This window comes from Anomalospiza imberbis, chromosome 6 (assembly GCF_031753505.1).
Source record: "Anomalospiza imberbis isolate Cuckoo-Finch-1a 21T00152 chromosome 6, ASM3175350v1, whole genome shotgun sequence".
In the NCBI taxonomy this organism is placed as follows: domain Eukaryota; kingdom Metazoa; phylum Chordata; class Aves; order Passeriformes; family Viduidae; genus Anomalospiza; species Anomalospiza imberbis.
The window spans coordinates 22,387,803-22,411,010 of record NC_089686.1 but is presented as its reverse complement, the minus strand read 5'-3'; the positions used below and the strand labels follow the sequence as shown (position 1 = coordinate 22,411,010).

The 23,208-nt window shown below is 40.0% G+C and overlaps 1 protein-coding gene and 1 long non-coding RNA gene across 5 annotated transcripts in view; both read right to left on the bottom strand.

The window, feature by feature from the left end:
- The window catches only part of ANGEL1 (angel homolog 1), a 154,130-nt gene that overhangs the window by 73,686 nt on the left and 57,236 nt on the right, over positions 1–23,208 (bottom strand). The gene's annotated exons all lie outside the window — the stretch shown is intronic.
- On the bottom strand, positions 7,518–8,632 carry LOC137475462 (uncharacterized). Its single transcript, XR_010999907.1, has 2 exons — positions 8,519–8,632; positions 7,518–8,393 (listed from the first exon to the last, which is right to left on the bottom strand). It is a non-coding gene; the product is annotated as an uncharacterized lncRNA (long non-coding RNA).

The window sequence follows — 23,208 nt, the reverse complement described above, 5'->3', positions numbered from 1 at the left end:
CTATTTATGCAATTTTCCTGTGCTCTTTTTTCTTTCAATCTTTATTTGTAGTCAGAGTCCAGTAGTACAATCTGCTTTTGCCTATTTAGTACGATTTCTCAGTATGCAAACCTCTAGTTGTATGTCTGCTGTAATTAAAAAAAAAATCTCTACCTCAAACCATAATGATGGAGTGCAAAAAAAAAAAAAATCCTAACCTTTAAGTCAAGCATTTTTTTCAAACTTGCCCTTTAGACATTTATTAATTCAAATGCTACCCATTAGGAATCTCAAAAAAGGAGTATTTCAGTCCTCCCAATACCACAATGAAAATATTGTATCTGATATCCTGTCCATCTGAACCTTCACTGAGATCATTGACTGTTTTGCTAAATGAAAGACTTCAAGTGTGAGTTGGTTTCCAAAATAATCTGCTAAATATCTTAAAACATTATGAGGTACTGTTGAATGTTATATATATATATATATATATATATATATATATATACATCCATATACATGTATTGTATTTTCCTGTCAGGCTTTTGCATTTTCTGAGCCATTAATATTCTACTGTTTCAAGCTTTTCTGAAGAGATAAAAGCTTTGCAGACTTTAATAAAATAAGAATTCTTCAAGGGAAAGCAGAATTTCAGAAACTGGAGTTTTAGAAATACTCCCAGGTAGTGAGGAAGCTGTGATGGGTCAGTAACCACAAAGGAAGACTCCACAGAGACAAAGTCTGCCTGAGAGGCTTTCCCTGCTTGAACAAGACCTTAGCTCTCTGAACAAAAACATGCTGCCAGTTAAATTGTTCTAATTCCCAATTTAGTGAAATTTTGCTGGGTCATTTCATAATGTCAGGCTGCATTCAGATGCTTCCAGTCATCTATTTCTGAAGTCCCTTAATGGTACATACCCAGCATTCTCTCTCTTCTGAACTTCATGCTTTTGAAATACAAGTCCTACAGGCTTATATCTCTATATGCAACCCAAAAGATACTAAACTGGGAATACCAACTGGATCTTTCAAACTCGTGGTTCTCCACTGCTCAGGACACCTGCCATTTTGCACAGGAATCATTCCTTAGTTGAAGTATGCTTATATTAAGCAAAGATTAAACAAAATAACAACAAATAGAAGGTTAATTTTATAGTGTTTCCTGCCTTCATAGAAACAGACAGTCAACATTTCTGAGCTGCCAACAATCTTGAAATGTAGTATATTTTTTACCTGTTCTGGAACATCATACATAAAGCAAAATTGATTTTTGGTGCTCTCATCAAAGTCACAAAAAAGGTCAGTCAGTCCTTAGTCTATCAGATTTCAACTTCTCTAGTATCTTTTGAACAAAAATGCGTCTCATTCATCCACTCTGAAATACTGATTATGGAAAAACTCCACTTTAGATTTTGGCAATTCTACTGAGAAATCACCAGAAAATAATCAACTTCTGGAATAAATATTAATTTTTTTCTGAGTGGCAGTCAGGTTAGGTGTTAGCACTTCAGCTGCATGAAATTAAAACTCATATGAGACTGTCTATGTCGCAAACTTTAAAGTAGGTGAGAGCAAGGGACTGTCCCACAGATGCACAATCTGGATACTCAAGAGGTACTGTGTGTCCTTCCACAGACAGTATATTCCACCAATTTAACAGAAATACAATGACTACAATTGGTCGCACTGGAAGGGTATTTCCCCAAACACTTCACAGGGAATGGTCACCATGTTCCTGGTATTTTGCTTTGTAATTTATTGCCCTATAATCTTTGGGCTGACAGTGCACTGCACTTCAGACTAGAACCTGGTCTTACAAACTTTACTGGCTACCTTTCACAAGTCACCTATGGGTACCACATTTCAACATTAACATTTGCTGGAAGAGTGTATACAAAGTTGTCAAGTTTGTTAAAATATTTTTGGTAACAGTTCACAAAACAACTTTTTTCTTCTAATTTTTTTGGAGTCAGATTTGGTACAAATTGTACAAAGCGCTTACTTGTGTTTATTAATTTAGGGTTTGCATAACAGATTTTGCTCCTGTATGGTTAAGTCTCTATATTTTGTATAACTTGTTACCATTCTTACAAAAATATTACTATTGGAATGTTACTATTGTCATGGAAATGGTAGCCCACAGCACCAACACAAAGTTGAGTCTGGATCTAACATCCTGCTCGGGGTTTGTGTTTTCTCGTGCCTCAGGGAAACAAGCGTGACAGAGTAGAGATAGAGTGTAGGGCAGAGATGGAAACCTTCTTCCACTTACCAAAGCCTCGTCAGAGAGAAAGCATCAAGGAAAATAAGCACTAAGGTGATTCATGTATTAACTTCCTGCCCTCCAGGGTCGGCATTTCTTAAATCATACAGGACATTACATTCTCTGCATAGTCTCCAGACACTTAGCAATGGATGGCAAAGGAAGCTAAAACTCTAATGGGATGAAGTGTCAAAGAGAGCTTTTTTTTATTTAAAGAACTAGAGAAAAGAAAAGAAAATGGATATTTTAACTTTTATCTTGGAGTTAGTTAATATTCACACTTAACTGCTGAACTGGCTAAATTCTTTTCTTTTCTTAAGGACCTTTATAAATTTCATCATTAATAAAATCAGACATTCAATTAGCAGGGAATTTCTGATTGCTAACTGAGATTTCCCCCCCAACAGCTTCTCTCTTTCACTCTTTCTAGTCTCTCTTTCTATTTTCCCTTCCTACTGAAGTCCCCCCTTCCCTGAAAAACCAGGGGAAAGTGAAAACTGACTCCATTAACCTCTGTCATTACCTAAATCCATCTCTTAATTAATATGAGTTAATATGATTAATCAAAATAATGAGACAAACCTATTAAATTAGGGTGTTTAAATTACAAATGGAAGTGGTAAAGGCAAAGGGGCTGATAACAAATAGCTGCAGTCAGAGATGGAGCTAGCTCTTGAAATGATATGTGACAAACAGCAGAGAGAATCAAGAATGAGGGAAAATCAGCAAGATTCATGTGAGAAAAATATTCTACATGCATGCCTGTTTGAACTACAAATTCAGGAACAGTCCTGAAATCTGTTTAACTCCCTTGTTATAAGCCACAAATTAAAGTAAAAATAATGTCTCTTTCATAGGTCACTATAACAACAAAAGTGATACTCATTTTGGGAGGTGATTCTATCGGGAGTGTGAAGTCTTCCCTGCAGAAATCCGTTAGCAGTTTCTGTATTAGTCAAAAGCATCAGTAAAGGAAATAAATGTAGGACTGATGCAGAGAGAAAAGTGAACTACAAACTACTGCCGAAACAGTTCGGCATCATAATTAATATGAGTTTTGGGCCTGTTAGTCAGGCCTCCCTCTGGATTAGGGTTTCTGCATGTTACCAGACACTAATAAGGTGTTTAGTTTCTTCATACGGATTCTGGCTATGAAATGGTGCTAACACAGCACAGGCAAAGGCTCTGATTTTGAAGACAAAGGCTTAAAACACTCTGCACCAAAGTCTCATTAAAGGCCATTCAGACAGGCTGTTGCTGACTAGTGACTTTATATTTCATTACACTTTATCTGAGGACCTGCAAACAATAGACACAAACACCTCTGATTTAGGAATGCCTTTGCTAAGAGGAAATATTTAAAGAAAATCCAGCTTCAATTTACAGTGTTAGTTTCAAACTTCTCTAAGTGTGTAGACCCAGCTATGAATCTCGTTCAGTTTCACAGGAGAGCAAAAGGGTAGAGGGGAAATGGAAAATGTTGAGATTTCTCACTAAAAGTACTGGCAAAATAAAAAAGGTTGAATACAGATGTTATGATCAATTCCCATCTCCTCTGTTTCCTCAGAAAAACAACAACTTCAATGTTAGATTTTCAGACTTATAAAACTCTCCACTCTTTTGTGCTCAACCTGGAGAAGAGAGAAAAAAGATCTTAAAGTTCAGCTTACACTTTAGAACTATACTCTCTCTGATTCCTCAACTAGCAATGGCAAACTCTGCAATTGAAACATTTAACCATTATATGGACGGTGCACAAGCCACAGAAAGATCCAGGCCTGTCTTCTATAAATCTCCTGGCTTTGCAAGTCCCCTTAGGAGAGATAGTAGTTGGTCAGGAAACTTGGCAAAAGCTTACCATACACACAGGGGTTTGTGTCAGAGAAAACAAAACTTTTTTTGAGCCACTTTTACTCCTTTGGACTTATTACTTCCCTGAGTACAAGAGGACCCTCTGCGTCCATTTCTTCAGGGTCTTTGATTGGAAGGCACTGGAGTAGATTCTAATCATCTAATGGTCTGTTCAACTGCTTACCTCTTAGCCAAGACTACTGTCAAGGGGCTGGTCAATGCCAGGCATGACTCTGATCCAGATGTCCACTGGCAATAGACTGAGACTGTCTCATTCCAAAGGCCCAGCAGTTATTAGAGAATGCTTTACAAGCAGTAGCAGAGCTGGATGAAAACCAGTGCTGTAGAAGTGACCTTGCACTTACATGATGCAATACCAAGGGTCTGGAGAGAACACATCAGTCCAGTTACAAGCAAGCACAACAATAATTCTAGGAAGAGTAAGGTGGTGAATTAAAGACCTACTCAGATGTCTTCTGATAGCACTGGTTAGTAGCCCCAGTCCAAATGGGCACAAAGAAGAAGCAGCCATGCATCTGAAACAAACAGTCCTAGGAACTGCTCCAAAACAACAGCACTGAAAACAGGAAAAGTAGAGCAAATGTAATGGTAGGATTTGTTTCAATACAGGCTAAAATCCCAAAGTTCATGTCTGCATATAAAAGCACCACACATCAAAACACAGCTGCATTCCTACTGGCAAAGGTAAGGGAGTATGGTATTTTGCAGGCATAGAATGCATAGAGAATGATTTACACCTCCCAGTCTTGCCTATGATTCCAAATAAAATTGGTTCATTTGCCACATGCTGCAGCCCAAACACAAAAGACAGTTGCAAGAACTCAAAAGAGAGACATAAGTTAAGTAATTGCCACAAGTCTGCCCACAAGTCTGCGTGGGCAACTATCTAATGATCTCTCTTAACATCTCCCTCTCCACCTACTTGTCAGCATCTCATCCACAGAACTGCTTACGGGCTGTGGAGTTCTTTTCCTTGTGTCTTTGGCATAACCAGCTTTGTTGGGAGATACTCCGTTTGTTGAATCTACATGTTTCAGGAATTGACTGTCTTGAGGAAACATTTGCTAAAGGCTCCCCAAATTGCCCAAATTGGGCAGCACAGAAGCCTGCATGTAGAAGAACACCTACATTGGATATAAGGGATTTGGGCTTGAGTTCCCAGCCTACTTTTCTGGACCTGAAACTTGACTTTAGCTCCTCCTCAGCACAGCTAAATACCTTGAATGGTGTAATTTCTCCTTCTGAGAACAGTCTCTCCTGTTGTAACTTTTTCATTCTGTGTGAATTAGTAAGTGCTTCTTTGGCAAGGGCTCAGTCCTACAGCTGCTACAGTCCTACAGCTGCACTAGCCTATGGAAAAGTCCAGCGCAGATTTGCTGCAGTAAATATTTGCAGTATCCCACATAAGAATCCTGACCAGCTTGATGCTGCCTATCCTAAAAGTCAAATATTTTTCTCTTCCTCTGACAAAGCTTTACAGAGTACTGATTTAACCACACATGGAACAGAAAAAAATATGACTCAGAAAATAAGTAATTGGATTTGAGAACTTGAAACATACCTGAGAAAAAGACTTAGTCCACAGAGACACTGGCAGGCTTTGCTCTGTGCCACAGACACATCGCTTTCCTTGCCAGCTGCAAAGTTGCTCTAGGCAGGTTCATTAGCAAACAACAAGAAAAGATGCCATTTCTTCCAGCCATATTAAGATAAAAGAAGAGGGCCAATGGAAGTAGAATGATCTGAGAGAGGCTTAAACATTAATGCTATTAAATCAGTGGTAGTGCCATTACAGAGAATGAAGGCAAGGGTAAAGGGCACACAGCTGTTGCAAGGGTCACTAACCCTGGCCACAACCACTGTAGGAACGCAGGGGTGCTGCCAGGAACTCAGCATCAGTATTTACAGTAGGACTGGCTGTTACCTGAGCTCAGCAAACCCAACTCCACAGGAAGCACAAAACAGGAGGAGAGGACACATGCCCATGTCCATTAGGAGAAAGAAATAGGATGGTGTTGCAGTTCTTTCATGAGATGGACACATAAGTCTCTGGGTTTTCAAAACTGCAGCTTTGGCTGTGAACAATTTTTCGTATTCTCCTGAAACCTTCCAATAAAAAAATTTTATTAGAAAAACCTCCTATCAGCCTCTTCATACAGTTCTTTCTGCTTCCTCTATCTCATATCTTCATGTGCCTGTTCCCATCTTTGCTTATTAATTTTTGTCCAAGGCCTCTGAGTATTTCCAATATTGCCCCTCCCCTGGATCTGCAGACTCATAACTGCAAAGAAAGGGGACACAGCAAAGCATTTTCTTACTTGGACCTACTGAGACTTCCTTAGCACCCTTTTAGTTTTTCACAGCTACCCACATTGACTCCTACCAGTAGAGAAGGCAAGAAATAACCTACCTAAACTCTAGGTTGAGGAAGAGAGAAATAAAGCAGTATGGACCAAAGTCTTCAGAACAGCCAGGAGCTGTAGGTGTAGGGGAGGGGAACAGAAAACAAGATTGGAATACAGCAGGCTGCCTGACTTAGCAGGACAACTGAAGGCAGCAGGTTGGAAATGGAGCCTAAGCTGTTAGCAACAGAAGGCTTTTTCGCATGGCTGGAAACACACTCATGGCTTGGGAGTACAAGATGGAGGAACAATGGATTTTTTCAAGTTATATATAGATATAGAATGTGTGTATATGTACATAATATATATACATACATACATTATATATATATATGTACCTCATATATACATATATACGTAATACATCACCTGGTCACGTGGTTTGTTCTCTTTGGATATGGGCACAGTGAAACACTGCAGGGCTGCCTATGACCTCATATGATGCAAAGACAAAGATGATGCTTAGCCAACAGGAAACTTTAGCACTGTGTTCATTTCCTGGATTCATACTCAAAGGAGTGAAGACCATATGGATGCCCTCCTGTATATTTCAGACCACAAAATTACACTTTGATCTGAATGATAATGAGTTAAAATGAATTTTCGTTAAGGCACTGGAGAGATGCTGAGGATATGCAAAATTAAAAGCATCCTTTTAAGTCTTTCCAATATTTGTTCATTCTTCTATTGAAAGAAATGTACCTTATTTCAATATAAATTTCTCTAGCAATTTTAACAGAAATTATTCTAGGTTCCAACTGTTCATTCCTGTTGTCCTGAAAGGGTCCTCTGATCATGGGGGGGAAAAAGTGCACCTGGCATTTTTTTCTCCATTAAGGTATCTCTGCACTACCATTCTCAATGTTTTTTAAACTAACTGAGATGTATTTTCTCATTCCAAATCATCTTGGTTCCTCTGCTTTGATCTCTTCAGTTTTTCTACTTTCCTTTAAGAACTACAAACTAGAGGTATATGCAACATTCTGCTAGCAGTCTGTCAGTGCCATATACATAGGTTACAGAGCCCTCCCACTTCCTGATCCTGTGGTCAACTCAAAGGAATGCAATAGCTTTTTTTTTTTTTTAATATAAAGCTACAGAATAGAGGACTGAAAGATACTTGCTCCCAAGTGTATTACTTTGAACATGACTGCTAATACACATTTTGGTAGAATTAACTTTCCTTGTGATGCTAATCACTTTATATTATAGTTTTTCTCATTATTTATCACCCTATCTTGTGACATTGCAAAACTTAACACTCAGCTGTGGTTGATAGTTACTTCTAAATCATGGACAAACCTGTTGAATAGCACTGAACTTGATATCAGTTCTTGCCAAATCCCCTGGACACTCTCTCATTCAGTGATACTTCCCACAAATGATGCCTTTGAGCTCTCTTCACTAACCAGTTCCTAATCCATTTAACAGGCACTTTACTGATATCATGTAATACTAAAATTTTAGCCAGACTATCACACAGTACTAAGTCAAATGCTTTATGAGCTCACATCTATACAATTGCCTTTAACAATCCATTTTTGAGATTACATTATTGAGATCAAGTTTGTTTGACAAGACCTAGTTTCCATAAAACTATGTCGACTGGCATTAATTATAACCCTATTCTTTAGCAACTGACTTCCATATCAGATTTCCCATTACTCCCTTGTTCTTCTTTGACTTCTGGCATACAAAGGCAGGGCATGGTGCAGTCACAGCGTGGCTGGGAATGGAAGAAGCGCAAGAGAAGAGATATGTGGTAATACCGTCTTTCCCAAAGGCACCACCAAACAGTACTAATAGGAAATTGCAGCCTCCCTTGCTGTCTTCCATTCCATATCGAGGGTGAATCTTCTCCAGGTGATCTTACAGTCCTTGAAACAGTAAAGAAATACCCCAAAGGAACAAAAGCTAGTATCAGTAATTCAGAGATTTCCTAAGACCCCTGATTTGCTTATTTTAAAGGATTTTCTCATTTTGAATGTAGTTAAACACTCACTTGTGGCAACTAATGAACCAGAAGCACCAATGGATCCTCACATGGCTCACAAACACACTGTTCTTTTCAGACATAGGACGAAAGTATTTTCGGCATGTGTCAGGTTTTGCAGAGGTTAAATAAATACACAAAACTCAGCAGGATTTTTATCTAGCATGTACAGCTTTGGAAGCCTCCTCCCACCATGAGTTAGGTTATGTGATCTTCTACAAACAGAAAAGGCTGCCCATAAGAGATTTAATAGGTTTGCATTAAAAAATAAAGGCAAAAATCACAGAGACAGAGAATTGAAAAGGGATTTAAGCTCCAAAGCTTTATAAAACCTTTAAAGTTTTAAGCCAGCAAATGGGAACTAATAAATGACCTTGCAACAATCCTGTAACCTAGTTCTATGCCCTGGGGCCCCCATCAGTCAGTCAGGACTTCAAACTCTGGACCAACTAGTAAGACAGTGGGACATTTAAAAATTTAGCTGAGTACTTTGGGATGCTCTGAGAAAGATACTACAGCATTGCAGGATATCAGGGTTCATGCGCCAGACAGCAAAAGAGTTTTCTGTGAGAATTATCCCCTGAATAGAAACCTATACTCTGGACTTCAATCTCTCAGCATGTTTCTCAGTTTCCTGGGGGGCCTCAAAACTATATAGACTGGTGTCATCAGGTAGCTCCTGTAGGAAGCTTGAAGCCCCAAACTGCCCTTCCCACTCCTCACTGCTGTAGTCTCTGCATCTTTTGGCATTTACATCAAGACATTAAATGATTCTATTACTCTGCTGTATCTGAATACTCAGCATTTCCATGACCATCTGTTACTACATGGCAATACAGCAAGGATTTGGGAACAATACCTTCCATTGAGAGAGAAAGCAAGACAGAGGGCAGTGGTGCTTGGACACATTACAGAAAGCCACCCACAACCTTGCTTGAGCTATCAACTTCTATGCAAGCAAGTACAAGTATGTACTCTTCAACACCACAACTTCTAAGCTGCTTTCTCACTAACATGCCATCTATTTTTTACACTCTGCACTAGTGTCCAGGGATGGCTTTTTTCCCAGGTGCTCCCACACTCCCTTATGATCCACAGAGCAATTTAGATCTGAGAAGGCAAAGAATACAATGGGCTAAAGCCAGCTCTGAGCTCAGCCTGTTCGCCAGCACCGGCAGGAACATCGGTGTTCTGAGCTGCACCATCTGGGCAATGTCACTGGAGGCAAAGATTGTGGAGCCTGAGCACCAACATTTTTTCATGCAATAAGAAAGACTTTTATCAATACATTTTATGTTAGCTTGTCTTCTATTCAACCTCCCTCAGATGCAAAGGCCTGATCAGTTCCCTACCACAGTTACACATAGGACCAAACTGAAATCAAGGATTCCCTTGCCACCTTGCCCTACAAGACCATCCACCAGCACCTCCTTGTGCCTTGCCACCATGCTAGCTGCTGTACACTAAACTGATGGCAACAGGCACGCTGCTTAGCAAAACGGTGGCATTTAATGGAGGGAAACCATAAGACAGTGACTTTCAAAGACGTCCACTGTACTTTCCAGTGTGCACTGGTCCTCAAAGTAGCCAAGATACATATGATCTATCACATTCAGACATCGCGCAGAATCAGGCTCTCCCAGCTGTCATCCCGTAGAGCTACAGGAGTAACGTGGGCCAGACTCATACCACATAGATTTCTAGGAGTCTGTACCATAATCAACACGAAATGGTTGCACAGTGGATTCACCCCCTTGGGATCCTGGACTGGTCTTCACTAAGTGTCTGCCAATCTCAGATGAAAAGGAAGATTGTTTAAAGACATTACTTTAAAAAGCTCTTCCAGATTTCTGAGTAATTTTTAAATGTGGCATCGAAACACGGAAGAAGAAATTGGCAGGAGGCGGTTGGTACCCTGAGAGGTGGTGGTGGTTGAAGGCAGCACCCGAGTACTGCGTGGGGCGACGTGACAAACCTTCCAGGGAAGACATGCTATCCTATTCGGCTTCTCTCTGCCCAGCCGCCAGGTAACAAATGCAGGGCTGCAGCCGGAGCTCGCAGCATTCCCTAACCCCGGGCTCGACACCTGCGACGCCGCAGGGAGCAGAGCAGGGCAGCCGCAGAACCGCCGCGCCGGGAGGCGGCGAAAGCCCAGCGGCGGGGCCGTCAGCGGCTCCCGCTGTCCCCTCCTCCTGTAACGCTGCCCCCAGGCCGCCGCTCGGCCGGCAGAGCGGGGCTGCAGCGAGGCACGGGGAAGGCCGGCCCTGCCCCCAGGCCGCCGCTCGGCCGGCAGAGCGGGGCTGCAGCGAGGCACGGGGAAGGCCGGCCCTGCCCCCAGGCCGCCGCTCGGCCGGCAGAGCGGGGCTGCAGCGAGGCACGGGGAAGGCCGGCCCTGCCCGCGGCTCTCCGGGGGCTCCGCGGGAGCCGAGGCAAGCGCGGTGCTCTGGCGCCGCCCCGTGGGCAGAGGCCGAGCGGCAGGAGCAGCCCCGGGCGGCCCGCGGGAGCTGCGCGCCCTCGCTGCGAGCAGCCCTGGAGCCGGGCTCTGCTCCTTCCGCTTCTCCTCGGCAGCGGAGGCGCACGGCTCCAACTTCGGCGTGCTTCTGAGCAGCACTGAAAAACGCAGTAAAGTGGGTTTGTTGCTTAGGATGAAAAGGCTTCAACAACTCTGTTATGAAGGATGGCGAAAGCTCCCTGTTTTCGACCTCTCCAAAGAGCCCTTCCGTAGGAAATACAGCAAAGGATGCAGGCTTTTTTTTGGGAGTAGGGAGAGAGGGGAGAACACGTTTGTGGGTTTTTTTGTCGTGTTTTTTTTTTTTTTTTTTTTTGTGAATGGGAGACATTTATTCATCATAAAAAGAGCAAGAGTCACCATCCTGATTTCCTTCAAACCACGCTTTAAACACATCTACAGGAAAAACTTAAGGGAAAGCAATATGTAGTCATAAATTTTGCTGACTGAATATCTGACTGAAAAGAGCTCCAGGCATTAAATGAGAGAATTCAAAGGGAGCTGTGGGGGAAAAAAAAATAAACCAATGTTACATACTCACAGGGAGTAGTCAGCCTGGAAGCAGGAAGACCCCTGGACAAAAGTGGAACCCAGAAGGAAGGAAGAGGGGGTTCACAGTACAATGCATGTACCCCACGTACAGGAGTACAGACATTCCTGTGTGAAACAGAGGGACAGCCATTCATCTCCTGGGATTACTCCACAAGACTCATGGCTGGGTCCTGCTGTCAGCTGTTTGACAGCAGAAATTTACAGAGAGAGCAAATAAAACTAAATTCACATAGCAGTATTGTGACAATGCAAGAGGATGGCCTTACAAGTGATAAAAAGCAAAGAATGATGCAGGCTGCATTTTAAGAAAACCTGAACATGGCCTCTCAGAATGAACAAGATTCATCTTAGAATAGCTGAAGAGACACTGGAGTGGTCAGTCTAGGGCTGGTTTTGCAAGTCAGGATTTGTACCATTTAGTACCTAAATACCTTCACACTAATTCTAATCTAATTTTTGACCAAACCAAGACTTTCAGTGTGTAATGGGCTTCCTTAATCTATTCTCATGCTCCACAATGAAGAGGGAAAAAAAAAAACCCTAGAATTAGCTTAGAAAAAAGTACACTCACCTCTAGGCAGAAAGAATAGAATGAAATTATGAATATCTATCTTCCAGCAGTAGTGGGAGGGAGATTACATTTTTACTGTTTACAGGATAATATGTATGCATGTAACCTACTCAGTACCTGCTCCTTTGTCAGCCACTGCTGCTGTCACTGGACATGCAGGAAACATTACAAATATAGGTAATTTAAACTTCTGTTGGACTGTAAACCAAAGCAGATGAAGTGCAGAAGTATGTTCCCTTTTGGGTTTTTCTTAAATAACCTGTTTAAAAATCAGCTTGAAAAGAGCAAGTAGTACAGGTTCTCAGTTGGCACTTTAAACCAAACCACTAAATTCACATAACCCACTGTCCAAACTTCTAGATTCATGGCTTGTTAAAAGATAAGGAATCTTATTTTGACAACGGGAGCCTTTTTCTTAGTACAGGGAAATGTTTTGGTTTATTCAGCTAGTTCAGTACAAAGACTTGTTCACTGAAAGCTGAAAAATCAATTGGGAGCTGAAAAGACAGGAAAGTTTCTTTTTCTTTTACTAAATATTAAGAAAAAAACATGTGAGAGTGGAAATTAAGCTAGTTTAAAATACCAAAAGACATGAACAAACAGAAACAACCTGTTCAATTCCCTAAGTATAGATGGATTTTTAATACTCAGTTTTCAGTAAAAAATATTTTCTTAAGCTTAAAGTAAAACTACCCCCAACAGTCTGGATAGGTAACAAAAAAAAAAAACCTAACAAAAAAAAAATTAAAGTTATTTGTGCATTTTAATTGAATTTGAATTTCAATCCAATTAGATCGTGACACAAATTAATCTTCTGATAAAAAATGAACCTATGATTTTTAGTATAATAAAATGCAAAAATTAGAATCCTAAATGGGTACACATTAAATTACACTATTGCTTGACTCAGACTGGTATAGGTATAATCTATCCTCTTGGTCAGGGGAACTATCATACAGAGTATACCAGCATGTATGTATTTGTAAATAAATAAATAAATAAATAAAATTTTAAAAGGCAATGAACACCAAAATAAAATCAGTATTTCCATGGAAATTCAAAATGTAAAATTTTGAATAAGATTAAAATAGATTTAACAAGATTAAAATAGATTAAAAATTATATTTCCTGTTCCTCAGTATAAGTCTTCAATCTTATTGAATACTGAATCCATATAACCTTGCAAACCCCTGGACTGGAAATAAAATTGGACTAAGAAATTAGATTTTAGCTAAATTTGTTAATCCAAAGAACAAGAGAATTAATTTGATGGATTACATTAATCTTCCTGGAATTACATGTTGCTCAACAGTGAGAAAATTCTTGATTTGCAATGGATTTTTAAACTTCTACTCAGGAAAACAGAAGTCAATTGAGAAGAACAAATACAGAGGCCATTTCCTTTCTTTACTCCAGACAACTGAGAGATCTTACTAAGTACTAACATTCTTCCTGATCCCTGGCACACAGGAAAGACAAGAAAAAAGGGGTTTGCCTATCCATGTAAACACACTGGAAATTAAACTTTTGCTATGTGACAGCCTGATCTCCCAGATAAAAGGAGCCATTGAAATCACTTAGATGCATCTTTCAGATAGCTGGCAGTTAAAATGAAATCACAGTATCACTAAACATTAAATATGCCATCACATAACTCAAAAATACATGAGTTTTATTAAACAGATTTAAAAAAATGAAGAACTGTATTTTTCAAATCATACTGAAAAATTACAAATTATACATGTCCAAGACTAGAACAGTTTATAGAGAGAAAATTCCAGCTTCCAGAAATGTCTTGATTCTGTATCTTAAACTGTCAAGCTTTTAATAGCAACAGGTTGAATGATTTAGTATTTTACATCAAAAATAAGTGTTCTACTGAAAGGTTAAGTACCTCATTTACAGCCAGATGGAAATGGTTGTTTTTGTGTCCAAACTGTTATCTGTTAGAAAAAATAATTTTCATTCCTCCATAGACTCCAAGAACAGTGAAAACACTTCCCAGCAAACATCCACCCGAACAATGGGAGGGGACTCCAAGAATCAATTCAAGCAGTGGGTATCTAAGCACTGAGAGTTGAATTTTCTCTGGAGACATCAATCTTACTAGTTTACTTTTCTTCCCTAGTGTCTCCCTTGGCCTTATGGTGTCTCCAGCACAGCATGGCCCACCTTGGGTTTCATCCCAGCTGAAGCAAGGGGCATGCATCAGCTAAGAAAATCAGGCAACTCCTTCAGCGTTTAGCAGATTAAGGAACTAACTACTAGGCTTTGTGGAGCATGCTCAATTTTTATTTTTTTTTTTTATTGATGGGGACAGAAGATCAAAACAGTTTGAAGATGAATGCTCTGTAAAAACAGACACTCAGAATTCCTCACTGGAGCCATTCACTTTTACTGCAGACCCCAGATTCTTCACCTAAAGATCCCATCGTCCATATTATCTATGTGCAAGCACTAGCTGATGCTTAAATAAAGCCTAAATATATTTAGGCTGTGCTACTTTATTAGCAGTTACATTGATTGTTGGGAACTCTTTTCTGTCTTTTGTGTAGACTGATCACACATTGTTAGTCTTTAAGAAGACTTTGTCTGTTTGATGCTTTGTCTGTGTGACTTGAAAAAGATGTAGTGATACCCTCAGCTAATAGCATCCTTTTAATTTACTGAAGAATCTACTATTCCCTTCCCTTATAACTTCCTTACAGTATAAGTAGGTATATTTCCCTCTCACTCTTTACCTCAATTCTATTTGTTTACAAGCATCATCTTTTCACTACATCTTTCCGAATTTCTTTCTTCAGTTTTGGCTTAAAATATGTGTGAGCAAATTTCTGTTGGACATTTTATGTTCCTTTGTATTCTCTTCTCTCGGGCTCACTGATCTGTCCAGTCTTAATCTGACAGGTCTGTAGGATTCTGTTGACTCATTTACAGATAACTTAGTACTTCTACTACTTAGTACTAGTACTTAGTACAGAAAACTAAGTACTTGGTACTTAGACACTGTGTCAGCACTACATTTTCTGTCCACATATTTTTATTTCTGTAAACTTGTTCCAAAGAACTGATGACAGGAACAGGATCAGTCAAGGAAATGAGCCACAGACAGCTTAAGAACAGTAGGGTTTATCCTGTTGCACAAGCTGGAAGAGGTGCATCTACCCAAGATGAATTTGTTGGTTATGATGAGTTGGAAGCTCAAGAACTGATTTTGCATGACATAGTTAAATTTGTATCAAGGCCAGAAATCTTCATCTGTGGTCAGGCCTACTAACATTTTATGGCTTGCCTTTTGTGTGTGCTTTTCTGATTGATGTGCATTTTCTGTTTCCCAGAAAGGGCAGATACTCTCTTGGGGTAGTGGTTCTGGTTATAATCCATTTTGGACACCTGCCAGCTGCTGTATTGGAGGAAATTTCTTTCTGAGGGTTCAAGCAAGTGAAAAGAACATGTATGAGAACAAGAAATCTTTTTTTGTTCCTTATTGCAATGCAGGAATCATTGAAGACAGGGCAGTCATTGTAAACAGCCAGACAAATATTCTGGCCATAATCTTGGGCTATCATGGTCTTCCCTTAGGTTCTGGGAGGAGAACAGAAACCACAGCAAGCCAGTTATTTCACTGACCATACATTCCCCTCTGAAACCAAATCAATAATTACAGACTGATTAAATGAATTTGCAAACTCCCTATATCTGAATTCAGCTTGGGACATGACAGTATTCTCAGATGGCAACTTGCCATGGAGAAAAATTAAAATCAATGGATATGACCCTTCTGGCCTCTATTAAGGATATTGCCTCACTGAATTCTGCATTTTAAATTTCATTTTGCAACAAAGTTAATTTTTTATGGCATTCCTTTTGAAACTATAGGAAATTATGGAACTGCTTTGCTTATGCTCCCTTAACTACCATGCTCTAAATAATTTCCCACAGTCAGGCCCTAATAATCACCCAAGGTTTTACACAACTGGGAATTATAATCTCCATTGATAATTCCATATATTTTACAGAGCTGGAAGAATTTTCAAGTATTTCAAATACTTTGTGACAAGTCATAATTTTCTTCTAAAAATCAACTCAGTTACATATAAACTATAACAGCTTTAGGGTAAGGGTCAATCTGTCTTGTGGTTCTGTAGTGACTGGACCCATGTAGTCATGGCTCATCTCTACCTCCTCTGCATGAGCAAGTAAATCAAAAGAATAACTAACACACAGGCATTCCACCTCACTGGATGTGTACAACCCAACTAGCTTACTGTTAACAATTGTTTAAAACACAGGTTGATAGGAATGGCTGAAAAACAAAAGCTCCACAGATCCGTTTCAAAACTCCTAGTATCCTCCACATCCTGCCATGAAAGACTCACCACTGAGTTCCCTGTCTGCCTTCTGCGTGCTCGCCACCAACTCTCCTTGGAAGATAAAGTACTATAACATAAAGGGGTTTCCCATACATCCTGCACTTCTAGCCTAATAAGGCACAGATATTGCTGAGCCTTGGGAATGGGCTCCCCCATGGCAGCAGCTGGTGAGATGTGGTACATCTCAGCTGTACAACAGCCATCTACAGCCATGATAAGCAAAGCCGTAGCTGCAGCAACACTGCTAGAGAAGTAAAATGGCTTCATATGACTCCATATCTGCCCTTAGGTCTCTCCTCAGTGAGGAGAACACTACCTGAAACACCCATCACATTCTTTAGAGGTAGAAATATACCAAGATAATAATTTCTACATTTCCTTGCCCAGATTTTTCTTTTTATTTTCAAAGAGAAAACAGAGAAGTCTGGAAAGTACATCCCTTTCTGTTATGTTCTCTTACATATTGATAGGTACATAACAGTGTATTACCCACTGTTTGAAAACACTAGGCTACCTTCCTTACTGAGAGAATATTAGCTGGGTCCTGCTTTACAAGGTTGCTAGTTTACAAGAATCCACGAGAATGTGACCTGCACAGCAGAGAGCAGGTACCAGTTTCTGTGGGTTCTTTGACTTGGAAAGGAGGATGTCCAGCTGCTCACTTCCTGTGGAAGCTGGCTTGGAAGATGAAATAATCTAGAGCATTATGGGAGAGACAGATTTCCTTTTTTTAGGTATTCAGCGCCAGCTTCATCAAAAGCATGTGCTTAGATTCCAGTGACTTCTCAACAAACACTGGGATTCATCTCTACATGAAGTGAATAGGCAAATTTTAGCACAGAATCAGGAAGGAAGGCAGAGGAAGTCCAAACATCCAGTGCAGTTAGCAGACTTTGTCAAAAACCCCCATCCCTCCGTTGCTACAGATGGTATTTCTTCTACACAGGGCACAAATAAAATGTCTGTGTACTGTGGGTATGCATGGGCTTATCATTATCTGTTCCTGTAGCATGTACATTAATAATATCTTATATGTCTTTCAAAGCTGCATGCTTGTGTCCTGCACCTGTGTTTAATTTCACAGGGGAAATGGCACATTCTGAACAATGAACGATACCTTAAATAATAACAGTTTTCAACTCTAAAATAGTGTAAGTCTTCCCTCTGTTTGGGATTCAGTATAATTTCCATTGCCCTGTCTATAGAGGTCACCTCCTTGTTATCAGTTCTGGCTAATTAAAAGATTAGGAGATCAGGAAAGTCACCCTGAGGAATCAGTTATTACTAGAACTAACAACAGCTGGCAAAGTAGTAGAGACATGTGACTAAATGTCCTAAACCCCATTCCCTTAACACAGCTTTCAAGTTTATCAGAAACTACCAGGAACTGGGACCAATAGTTTTAGCATGATTGGTTTTCATTCTGTGGCCTATGGAAATCATTTCCACTCTCCTGGTGAATTTGCTGCCAATGATGTTTCATCAAGAACTACTTTCCAGATGACTGGTGTATGCCAGGCCAGTAGCAGCCATATTCCTGCCATATTCCCAGTAGCAACGTGTGTTGCAAGCTCATGTTTCCAGTACAGCACTAAAAATTTATAATTTTTAATTTTAAACCATCAGATGTACACACATGTGCACAATAAAGGCCACTTCTAGCTAAGTGCTAGGTCACTGTAGCACATTTTTTTCTTTGCTATTTCAAGGGAGCACTAGCTACTTTACCTTTAGGCTTCATGGCTTCCGTGCCACGATGGCAAAGCTGTCTGTTGTTCTTAGGGCCATAAGAGTCTTCACAGGCCTCTGACTGTCGCATCCCTTAGGTTGAAGAGGTCCTGGTGTGTTGATGCTATTGTTCCCTGCTATTGAACTGCATCTCCCCTATCTAGCTTTGCAATTGTTTCATTGGTGGTTCACAGTAGGGAGTAATAGGCAGAGTTTAGACATAAACTAAGAGCTAGGACTGCTGGGGCAAAATCAGTTTATTTGGAGCAAATGAGTACCATGTGCACTGCAGCTTGTTTAATCATCTGAGGAGCTCAGCCTCATCATTTCCTAACCAACCTTCCTTTCTGCATTTCTCAGTCAGCTTGCCCTGTTCAACATTCTGTGATTTTGTGAGTTTATTCCATGCAAAACAGCAACGCCTGTGTTAAAGGCTTCTCACAGCATTAACCTTCCTTGAAAGTGCTTTGAAAGCCATGGATAATAAGTATTATGAATTGCAAAATACATTAAGTGTCTTGGAATCATTTCCACATGACTTAGTTCATAGTGGGCCTTCTCTCAGACACCCACTGTAAAACTCTCTTAGTCACAGCCTATCTCAACTCATTTCTAACATGAAACATCCTGTAATGTTTCGTATTTCCCCCACCCTCACTCACAATTACAGAAACATTCTAGCAGTGATATACATGGCAAAATAAAGCAGTTTTCCCAGCTACATTATGAGTGGTAAATTCTAATGCTCTCAGTAGCTGTGAAGAGATTTCTGAAAACCACTTTTCACACTCCAGACAATGACTGCCTTATACCAAGAAACCTGCTGGAGGCTGAAGTTTGTCAACCTGACATGGGAGAAGTTCCAAGCACTCCAAATGGAACTCTTTATAACAGAGCAGAGCTTAGCCTGCCCAGCCATCTTCTGAGAGACCTGAAACAGGGCCATGTCTTAAAACCTCCTGGCAAATTCTTGAAATCAGCATCCTCCTGGGAGACATGAGATACAGTTTGAAGACCTACACAAAGCAATTTTGACAGTTTGCATACAGGATGCACTCTGAACACAAAATTATGGTTGTTTTGAAGAAGATCAAGGAAGTGCCTGAAGAGTGCTAACTTGTAATCCAGCAATATCCAAGATCCGATATGATATTGCATGGTTATTTGAAGTATGGACATTATAGGAAGTGGAATTTTACTGCTCAGCCAAGAAAATCCTCTGTAGGCTAAGCTCACAGCAATGGGAAGAAGATTTAAAAGTATGCAAAAAGTAACACAGGCACAGCAGAAATTGCCAGTGACATAATGCAGGGAGCCTACCTTGAAACAATATCAATAACAATGGAGCAACAAAATTGCGAGAGGCCCCAGAATGTTTCCTTCTGAGGAGTTTATCAAAAAGAGGATGTTTTCATAGCAATAGGAAAATAGTGAACAGTCTGGAGCAGGTAAGTATGCTCTATACTCTTATAAAGTGAAGACAGGCTTCCACTGGAATAGTAATAATAATAATAATAATAATAATAATAATAATAATAATAATAATAATTAGAGTTTATAAGTCCAAAGGTAACTAAGTCCTCTCCTTCCATTTTGCTTCAAACAATCAGAAACATAAATTGTTTAGCGTAATTATTTCTGTCACTATCCATGGTTGATTTTATTGTGCTCAATTTAAAGGTCTTTGAAACATCCAGATCTAAAGATGGCCAGATTGTTCATCTTCCCATAACTAAGAGGACTGGCTGACAGGTTTCTTGGCAAAAAGACTGGCAGTCTTCTATAATAAAGACTTTATGTCTGGATCCCTAAATTAATAGCTGCAGCCGCTGGATCAAAAGAATTTTATTCTAGTAAAAACTGTCAAGCTGATAACTCTGGTGACTGAGGGGTCTCATTTATTCATAGAGCAATTAAATTATAGAAGGCACTGGGCAGATTCCTCACAACTATGCCTTTTAGTTGTTACTCAAATAAAATCTCTGTTCTGAGGCATCTCTGCTGCAGTGAGGGTGGCATTTAGCACAAATCCTGGACTGCAGATGTGCAGTGGGAAACATCTGTCTCAGCAGGAAAGAGTGACATCCAGACACTTTGCAAAATCCAAAGAACAGGCAACAGATGGCAGCAATTTTCACTCACTAGTGACTGGCTTGGACTCCTTTCTGGTTAACAAGTGTGAATGGCTTAATTATCAGTCCAGCTCTCTCAGGCCTCTATATCTATCTAAAGCTGAGAAAACTGCACACTTGGTGACAGTTGTTTTTTAAATTACCTAATAAAAACAAAACTAATAACAACACTCAATTCCCACGTGCATAGCTGCTCACAGGCTCTGCCTCCTGTCCAGGGGCCAGAATGATGATATACATGCTCAATTAAAGGGCCCAGGTTTTTCAGTGGGGTCCTGACTTCCTGCCATGAGGCTGACAGAGGTACAAACAACCAGATGATTCAGCCCCTACCAAAAATGCAGAAAATTCTTTATTCCTCATTTTGTGCACCTATAATTAGCACATCCTATGCCTGGAAACATAGAAAAAGCATATAAACATATGAGCACTATGTCTATGAATTGCTAAAACCATCCCAAATCCACAGAGCAAGACAAAGAAACATTTAGGATTCCTGGCAACTACTCCTCTCCCAGCACATGCTAAACAAAACCCCGCTATCTAACAGGGGGAGAGGATGAATTAACATAACCACCTCTCCATGCAGCAATTAGCAAATGAAACCAAAACAAAGGAAGTGTCCTCCATTAATCTTTCCCTGCCAAAGAGCAACTGACTGCCATATAATCCACAGCAATTAGCCCAATAATGGGAGCGCAAGAGATTTATCTTGAAGCAGGAATTAGGGAGGGCACGATTAATGTACTGTACATCAAGAGTGCAGGCAAAAGCTGGTGATCCCTCAGTGCAGGGTTGTTTGAGGAAAATGAAAACCTTAGTAGCCTGGAACCAGGTTGCAGCACATATACCCCACTATTCCCCCCTAACACTCCCTGAAAAAGTCTGGTTGGCAGTCACTGCATATGGGAGGATTAGAGCTCATACCCAAAGGTACACAAGCAAACTTTCAAGCCAGAGAAGACTGAAGCTTATATATGACTGTTCCTGAATAGCAGGGGGCTTTGTATGTTCATTGCATGAGAAGATTCCAGGATGCCAAGGAGTTTAGGTGACATGGCCCATGAGGATGCGAAGATCCAAAGGAGTACTGAGAGATCTGCCACCGTTAATCACTATGGGCCCCCAGCTCTACACACTGTGGGAGATGAAGCCAAGAAGTTCCAGAATAGCCACTGTTTGTAGGAACAAAACTTGATAACACAGTGAAATCTCTCACATTCTATTTTCTTTCCTGCTATTTAGACTTTTTGAACTCACAATGCTTTGCTGCTTTTCACTTTGTTTTCACCTGTTGTTTTTTCTGCCTGTTAAACTTGATATTTTAGTGGGGATCTAGCTCAAGCAAACCTGCAAAGCAACTGGAAATTAAAGAAGATTGAGTAGTACAAAGCTAGAAAAAAATGTAACATCCTCTGTTGCAGGATGGGTAGGGGATCAGGTAAGAGAAGTCTTAACACACAAAATACAATTCTTGCCATTAGCTGAATATTTCTTGAATTAGAAGATGCATTCTTCATTTTCCCTTCTCCAGATTAACATTAAAAGTGAATAGCAAACACTGAATAGCTTACAGGGACACTACAAATCTCTTGCTTACATATGCATCAGAAATAGAAAAAAGAAAAATGAAGAGGAAAAATTAATTATCTGAAGATAATCTTTGTTCTAAGCATCATTATTAGGCATTACAAGCTTAAAAGACTGTGCTTATTTTAGTGTAGCACAGGAAAAGACATTTAAGGGGATTTGCAAAGATTAAGACCTCTGCCACAAATAGCTGTATCAAAGTTTTACTGTGAGACAGTAAACAATTTATAGTCCTATGACATTAAGTGTAATAGGACACAAGGTAGTAACTGGATTCAACAAAATTCTTGTTTTAAGGATATTTGCAACACTACAGAAAAAGATATTTTAAACATGTGAAATAGGAAAAGTACAGACTCTGCATAATACTAAAACCAATGCTGAAGTGGTGTGCAAATACCTTCTTGTCATCAACTTCAACACAGACTCACTAGACAAACCAACAGAGAATTTGTGTTGGGTAACTGGTCCCATAGCCATTGCATCCACTGGGGCTTTCAGGTATTTAGTCAACTCAAGAGGAGTTCAGAGAGCTCTGTAATGAGATGTATTTTGAAATCATCAGATATAGCCATAGATGAGAGCTTCACTCTACAGGAAGCCTGGTAACAGATTTAGCCCTTCTCCACTTAGAATAAATGGCTTTAGAGTTTCCATCTGCTGTTGTACCACTGTACCCTGTCTCTGCTCCAGTACTGAGTCTGATGTCTTTTCACACAGCAAATATAAGAGAAATAAATACAGAAACTGAGACAGGTTGAACCCACAAGTCATTTATGAAAAACCTTGGATGGACTCACATTTCTAATCCTACAATTTTGCAGTTGATTTGTTTCAATAGAGCAGAGAATTTGCTTCCAAAATCCAAAGTTTGACCCTTAGTCCCCATGTGTCATACTCCTAATTGGAAAAAAATCATGTACCTTTCTGCCAAAGAATACTGCTTGTAAGTGAGAAAAGGATTTATCAGTGTTCTCTAGAGGAGTTACTAAAATATCAGACAAGGGTTAAGAGCAATTTGAAAGACTACTCAGTAACAATGATTCATTTTAACTTTCTTTCCAATTCCTCTTCAGATTTTATTTCTTCTATTTCTCTTTCCTCTCCTTCCTACACCCTCCCTCTCTTCCTGCTGAGAAGATCTGCAAATCTTTTCTCTGTTATCATGTCCTTTAAGCTTCACAAGGAGGACATGTTCACTCCTGGAATATAATGTATAGATTCCCTGCATGTGCTTAGCATAC